Genomic DNA, 7,505 nt, shown 5'->3' with positions numbered 1-7,505 from the left:
GGGGATGACGAGACACACCTGGGATCAATGGAAATAAACGGGGAACACCTGGAATTAAAATCAACATAATCAGTTCAGGAACAGGAAACTAACCAAATATGGGCAAGGAGGGCACATGGGGAGCAAAACACAGACAAAACACGGAACAAAGTCTGACATAACTCCATAAACTCTCCCTGGGCTTAACTGGGGATCTGGAGCCCTCCTTGGGATCAACGGGGGATCAGGAGCCCTCACTAGGCTAGACTCGGCTGGAGCCGACACTGGAGCGAGCTCTGGGGCTAGGATGAAGGCAGAGAACAGTCCTTTTCTCCTCATCCTCCTCCTTTGGTTACGGGGGAACTGGGCAGGCGACGGGCTTGTCGTTGCGGTGACCGGCGGGCTTGACTTTGTAGTGGCCGGTGGGCTTGACAACGGCGTGGCCGGCGGGCCTGACTCGGGAACGGCCGCCAGGCCTGACTTGACTTCCGAGCAGCCGGCTCTCCTGGGCTGAGGACCACGGTGGAGCTTCGAGGCGTCATGCTAGCTCACCCGGTTTGAGAGCTTGAGAAAACCCTCCACATATCGCTCCAACCTCAGACCGCCCTGCCGTTTATTGCCCTATTGGTACTTTTTGTATGGTCTTTTGTGATAACTCTTGATATTTTTGTTATAAGCCAGTTATTGATTTTGTTTATATTTAATATCAGGGGAAAATAAGCTTATGTCATGGTTTGACACTGTCAAACAAAATACATGTTTTACCACTCTATTACAATGATTTAGTGTATTATAGAGTTTTAATTGGTTTACATGTTTTTTAGTCCATTTTAATCCTCTTAACATTTTAAGTGTGTGTATGTCTTTAAGAAATGTATGGTTGGTAGACACATGACAGGAAGCAGGAAGTACAACTGAATAAGAGAGCAGCATGACAAAAAAACTGAAAAAACACTCCAATACAATAGGTGGCGATAATGCACCTTAACATGGGTGCAACATTGGTGCTACCCGCCATAAAACCGAAGAAGAAGAAGAAGAAGAAGAAGAAGAAGAAAACTGAAAAAAAAAACAGTCACCAAACTTACTTGGATTGAGGAGTTACCACTTTCAGAGCTCACCTTTCCAGACATCATCTACAAACTTTGGATTACACTTTCTGTGGATTGTATATACACTGGTGGACACTCACATTGGACTTATCAACACACTGGGATTCTTGGACTGTTTTAGGGTATGGACAAACGAACTGTATTCTTTTAACACACTGAATTTACCTCGTTTTATCATGTTGTTTTAAAGTCTTTTATGTGAACATTGTAAATACACCAATCCTATTTAAACCAACCTCCTTTTCTGTCTTATTCTTTTAACCACTACTCATCTCTCACAGTTAAATCGGACCCCATTTTACTCTTGTAACTCGGCTGATAAGGCCGAGCATTACATATGGTGGCCCGTACGGGGAACGTCAAGGATTTTAAAAGCTTTGTTGAGAAGTGGTAAAAAGATGACGACACATTTTGGTAATGCTGATCCTTTTAATACGCCTGCTGATTTTAGTGACGAACTGATTTTACACCACTGTGACTGAACAGCTACGCGCTGAAGTGCTTTCTCTTAAAAGCATTATTTTAAAACTGGAGAAGGATTTTAAAGACTCTGTTGAAAGCCATCTTAATCGTGAAGTGTATTTTAGAGAGGCAGTGGACACTAAGTTCCAAAAGATGGAGGAGTTTGTGAAAGAGGCAGTAGAGGCATTAGGAAAAGAGGTTGTAGAGTGTTTGCGGAAGAGAGATAAACAGTGGACTAAACAACTCTTGGAAAAGAACGTTCCAGAAGCCGCTGTCCCACCACCTACCAAAACCGACTCAGTGCCGTCTACCATCTGCTCCTCTTCGCCTCCGACGGACCGTCCCGCCATTCACCACGTCTTCACCTACTCAAGACAGAGCGAAGGGAGGAACTACCACCGCTATGACATCAACAGGGCCAGCGGTCAGCTACATCTTCTCCATCCTTCCCTTCTCCAGCGAGGAAATTATCAGCGCACAGCAAGATGACGCCACCCTTTCCATTTCCACTTCCACACACTAGACAGACAGGATCCCCGTACACAACCACCAGGGCTTGCTGTACCGAAGGATCCAGGGCAAGCGCGGCCAGCAGAGAATACAACTCGTGGTTCCTAAAGCCTTGATCCAGCGAACGCTACAGAGCCTCTACGAAAGGACAACGGAGAGACATCAAAGTCGAATGAAAACTCTCCTCAACATCCTGGAGGTCGCCTGGTGGCCAACGGTCCGAAAGGAGACTGCAAAGGGTGTAACGTCATCAACCGCAGCCCAGAAATATCTCGTCACTGCACATCAACTCCGACTGTTCAACGTGGAAGGAGGAATCAACAGACAGAGTGACGAGCCAGCAATGCTGGGTACAAAAAGCACCGGGGAGAACCAGAGCAACCTACCCAGGGATACCCATCCTGGTATCAATCTTCTCTTCACTGTTATGGTTCCCCAATACCTTCCAGCAAACTAGTGCCTGCATGGGGGTGCCTAGTTTTATCTAATTTATTTCAAAGACATTTTAATACACACTGTAAAGAGGATACCCATTTCATGGACTATGGACAGTGACTATGTGACACTGTCACGCAAAAGACATGTTTTACCGCTCTATTTATTACAATGATTTAATGTATTGTAGAGTTTTAATTGGTTTACATGTTTTTTAGTCCATTTTATTCCTCTTAACATTTTAAAGGCAGAGTGAGTGATTTCTGGTAGCCAATGTTGATATTTGAAATCACCAAAATTTTATAAAGTGTTTTTGAAAAATCACTTACTCTGCCTTTAAGTGTGTGTATGTCTTTAAGAAATGTATGGTTGGCCACTTTGGATTACACTTTCTGTGGATTGTATATACACTGGTGGACACTCACATTGGACTTATCAACACACTGGGATTCTTGGACTGTTTTAGGGTATGGACAAACGAACTGTATTCTTTTAACAGACTGAGTTTACCTGGTTTTATCATGTTGTTTTAAAGTCTTTTATGTGAGCATTGTAAATACACCAATCCGTCTTAAACCAGCCTATTTTTATGTCTCATTCTTTTAACCACTATTCATCTCTCACAGTTAAATCTGACCCCATTTTACTCTTGTAACTCAGCTGGTAAGGCCGAGCGTTACAATGTGACAGTGTACTGACTAGGGATGCCACAATATAATATTAAACTCAATATCATATTGAACTCGGTACAACATCCACGGTTCAATAGGTGCTTGTCAATTGAATTTTTTTGCATTTTTGAAAACTTTCTGTGCATTTTATTTCTCTGAATGGGTTCTGTGTCTGTATGTGAGTCTACGCTCTGAGATAAGGAAATACCTTCCCACGAGTAAATATCTAATCACTATGCACTAAAGTTAGGGATGCTTGAACATGGTGTCAGATTTTACACTTTAACACGGTGACCAGTGAAGTGAGGCTGCAGTACGAGGAAGCACCACAGTCTTTCAAATCTGTGGTGTGGGGACATTTTGGTTTTGCCGTTAAGTATAATTATATAAAAAAAATGACTGTGTGCAAGCATTGTTTTACACATGTCGCCTTCTCAAATGTAAACCCTTCCCACGAGTAAATATCTAATCACTATGCACTAAAGTTAGGGATGCTTGAACATGGTGTCAGATTTTACACTTTAACACGGTGACCAGTGAAGTGAGGCTGCAGTACGAGGAAGCACCACAGTCTTTCAAATCTGTGGTGTGGGGACATTTTGGTTTTGCCGTTAAGTATAATTATATAAAAAAATGACTGTGTGCAAGCATTGTTTTACACATGTCGCCTTCTCAAATGGAAATGCTTCCAACATGACTGCACATCTGCGGTGCCATCACCTAGCAATATCACTGTCTGAAAGCAGGATAGCAGAGCAAGTAATAGAGTCATCCAAAAGTGTTAATTGCCAAAGATTTGCAGCCGTTTTCAGTGATTGAGATTACAGACTACTGTCTCGCACTTTTTTTCAGCACTGAGGTAATTCCCAACCTCTATAAAATGACCTGCAACAATTTATCATAGATAAATTGGCTAAAACACAGAACCTTGCTCTGGCTAGTACAGATAGTTGGACCTTGCGGGCAACAGAAAGTTATCTCACTGTGACTGTTCACTACACGTCAGATTGGGAAATAAAGAGCGCAGTACTCCAAACCTGTCCCCTGTATGAAAGTCATACAAGCGCTCATTTGGCAGAAGAGTTGACAAATGCAGTGAATATGTGGAAGTTGGGGAGGCCAAACATGTTACTCCTAGTAACCTCAGATAATGCTGCAAAAATTGTGAATGCAATCCATGAAGCTGGTGGGCTGGGGCCACAGATAGGTTGCTTAGCGCATGTTGTAAACCTTGCAGCCAAGAAAGCAGTGTCAATCAACGCGGTGTCCCGCCTCCTGGGGAGGGTCAAATAATAGTGACTTTTTTCACAAGAGCACCACAGCCCACCATGTTCTGACTGTGAAGCAGGAGATGTTAAACTTGCCCAGACACAAGTTGATTTAGGATGTCACAACTCTGTGGAATTCAATAAATGACATGTTGGAAAGATACACAGAACACCGGGCCGCCATCTATTCTGAATTACTAGACAAAGGTCTGAAGGTGTCTGTCAAGAACATAGCAATGTTGAATGACAGTGAACAGAAACTGGCAGAAGAACTTATTCAGGTCCTCAAACCACTGACAACTCTCATGATCAGTGAAACAACACCCATGACATCGATGATCCTTCCTCTGAAAGAGATGATTCTCAAATCCCTAGCACCAGAAGATCAGGACAGTGCAACAGTCAGAGAACGCAAAACAGACATTACAAATAACCTGGCAAGGAGGTACACTGACCCTAATCTTCATGACTACCTCCAAATGGCCACAGCCCTGGACCCAAAATTTTAATCCCTGCCTTACTTTGTTGACAACTCTCATGATAGGCTCTACAGGAATATCATCAGAGAAATTCTGGAGCATGAACAGCAGGTACTTTTTGATTATGTTTTTTGTTAACCGTATATGATTTTTGTATGTTACACTGGAGATGGCTGTGGTTCTGAGTGCTTGCAGGTGTGTGCATCTGTGTGGGGGAGGAGCAATTATACTAAATGATCTTTCCCATTTGACACACAGGATCTAGCACAGTGCCCTTCACAGAGGAAGAAAATCCATCCTCTCCCCCTCACAAGAAGAAGACCGCAGCGTCAGAGGTATTTGGGGAGCTTTTCAGAACAGAGGAACAACAGACCAGGCCCTTTCACCTTTCCACATACAAGTTAGCAGACAGTATTCATGTGCAAGCAGATCCATTTTCAGACCTCATTAGTTAATAAATGACTGAAAATGTATACTCACATTACTGTAGTTGTAGTACTGAAAATAATCTGTAATCTGATTTAACTAACCGCTAATATAATAAAAAAAATAACTGTAATAAATAGAATAAATGACAGCCAATGATAGCTGAAAAAAAAAACAGAAATAGATAAGAGGAATAACTAAATTTATATCATGGTCCACAATGTTCTTAAAAAGTATAAAAGGAGTGTCCTCAATTAAATATATTTTGTCCTTTTTCCACTCTAAGCTTATCTTTTTAACACGTATAAGTCATAAATTGTATAATATAATTGTATAATGTAAATCACATATAAATCTTCAAGCAACAAAAACAGGATTTTGATGATTTAGGTAAGGTATTATATTTTTTATGTACAGTATAAATTTATTACAAAATAAGCACAATGTAGTTCATTGTTCTTTTAAATAAATGTTTGTACATTTAAATATATTAGCAAGACTTTGAAAAAAAAAAAAAACAATATCATTCTTGATAACGTACAGTGCATCATCCAGGTGATCCACTCTGGATTCTTTTGGTTGGAAAAAAGGATTTGGGAAAAAGCGGACCAGGCAATAAAATTTTTTAAATCTGAGATATCCTCTTCTGTGACTGGAGAATGTGAAAAGTTTCATGCAATAATAAATGGCAGAGAAGTATCCAACAATGACTCTCCAAGTCTGTTTGACACCAGTCTAACAGAAGAGGTGATACATCTTTTTTTTAAAGAACTTGCATGCATTCAGACAGAGAGTGCAAAGATGTAAATTGTAAGAAAAATAATCCTTTTCTTTTCTTTTGTGAAATGTGTGAAACTTTTCTATTAGACCCCCTGAACAAAATTATGAAATTGTAAATGAGCATAATAGGGGCCTTTTAAATGTTAAATGATGGTAACTACATAAAGCTGTCTAAATATTAAGGTATTTTTTAAAGAACTAAAGATCACAATACCATCATCAAAACATTTAAAAACAAAATGTACAGAAATGAAAAAGGCAATACAAACAGCATAAAATAAAAAATTTATAAAATGTATTAACTTATCAATATAGCTATGAAATGTGGTGATATGCATTTTAACACCACTGCTCCGGGTATGTGTTCACGGTGTGTGTGTGTGTGTGTGTGTGTGCACTTGAATGAGATAAATGCAGAGCACAAATTCCGAGTGTGGGACACCATACTTGGCCACATGTCACGGCACTTTCACTTTCACGTAATACATGTATTATTAAAATATCCAAATCTGCACGTAGATTAGAACTAGACATCTAGAAGTAGACATCTTTTTGTATGTTTTCAGTAATGCTTCTGCAGGTTTTTCCATTTGTATGCACAAGCATCTCTAGGAAAGTAATTATGCTCTGACTTGTCTGCAGGCTGACAGAGGCAACATCTGCCATGAAGGACAGAACCTATGTAGCCTTAATCATCTGGCCAAGTTAGTTAAAATTATAAGTCTTTAAATGTCCACGTGACAGCAAAAGTTAGATACCACGCATTCCTAAAAGACATCAATCTGAAAATATTATACCAGCATGCTAGCCAATTAGCAAGACTATACTGACTCGGTATTAGTATTTAGTATTCACTGTGCTTATGGAAGTTTATCCCTGGCACAGGTTCTTTAAAAGTACTAAAATAGACATGTACACACATTGATAAATGACTGTTTAGAGTAAAATGTAGACCATAAGTAGAAACCTAAAGTCTACCCATATGCAATATCTGTAATATCTATACATTTATTAAATTTCCATTTATTTAATATCTATACATTTATTAAAGTATATTGTCATAGTTAAAACATTAAACTTATTAGAAATTGGAAAATTTTCATATATTAAGATACTGTATATCTAGCTCACACAAATATTTGTTTTTATGTATGTGTAATACATTTTTGACATATCCTTCATGCACGTTATATAAGTGAATATTATATTTTAAAAAAATTCTAAGTTAATATAGAAGATAGACATGTATTTAAAAAAAAAAAAACTACTTTTTACGTTATCTTATATTACATCATTAAAACATAAACATACTGATTTTGTATTTATATATACTGTATATATATATATATATATATATAGTGTAACAAACGTACATATACAATT

The sequence above is a fragment of the Sinocyclocheilus rhinocerous genome, unplaced genomic scaffold, assembly GCF_001515625.1.
Source record: "Sinocyclocheilus rhinocerous isolate Xijiao unplaced genomic scaffold, SAMN03320098_v1.1 scaffold344, whole genome shotgun sequence".
Taxonomy (NCBI): Eukaryota; Metazoa; Chordata; class Actinopteri; order Cypriniformes; family Cyprinidae; genus Sinocyclocheilus; species Sinocyclocheilus rhinocerous.
The sequence above is the reverse complement of the archived record's forward strand: the minus strand, read 5'-3'. Positions refer to the sequence as shown.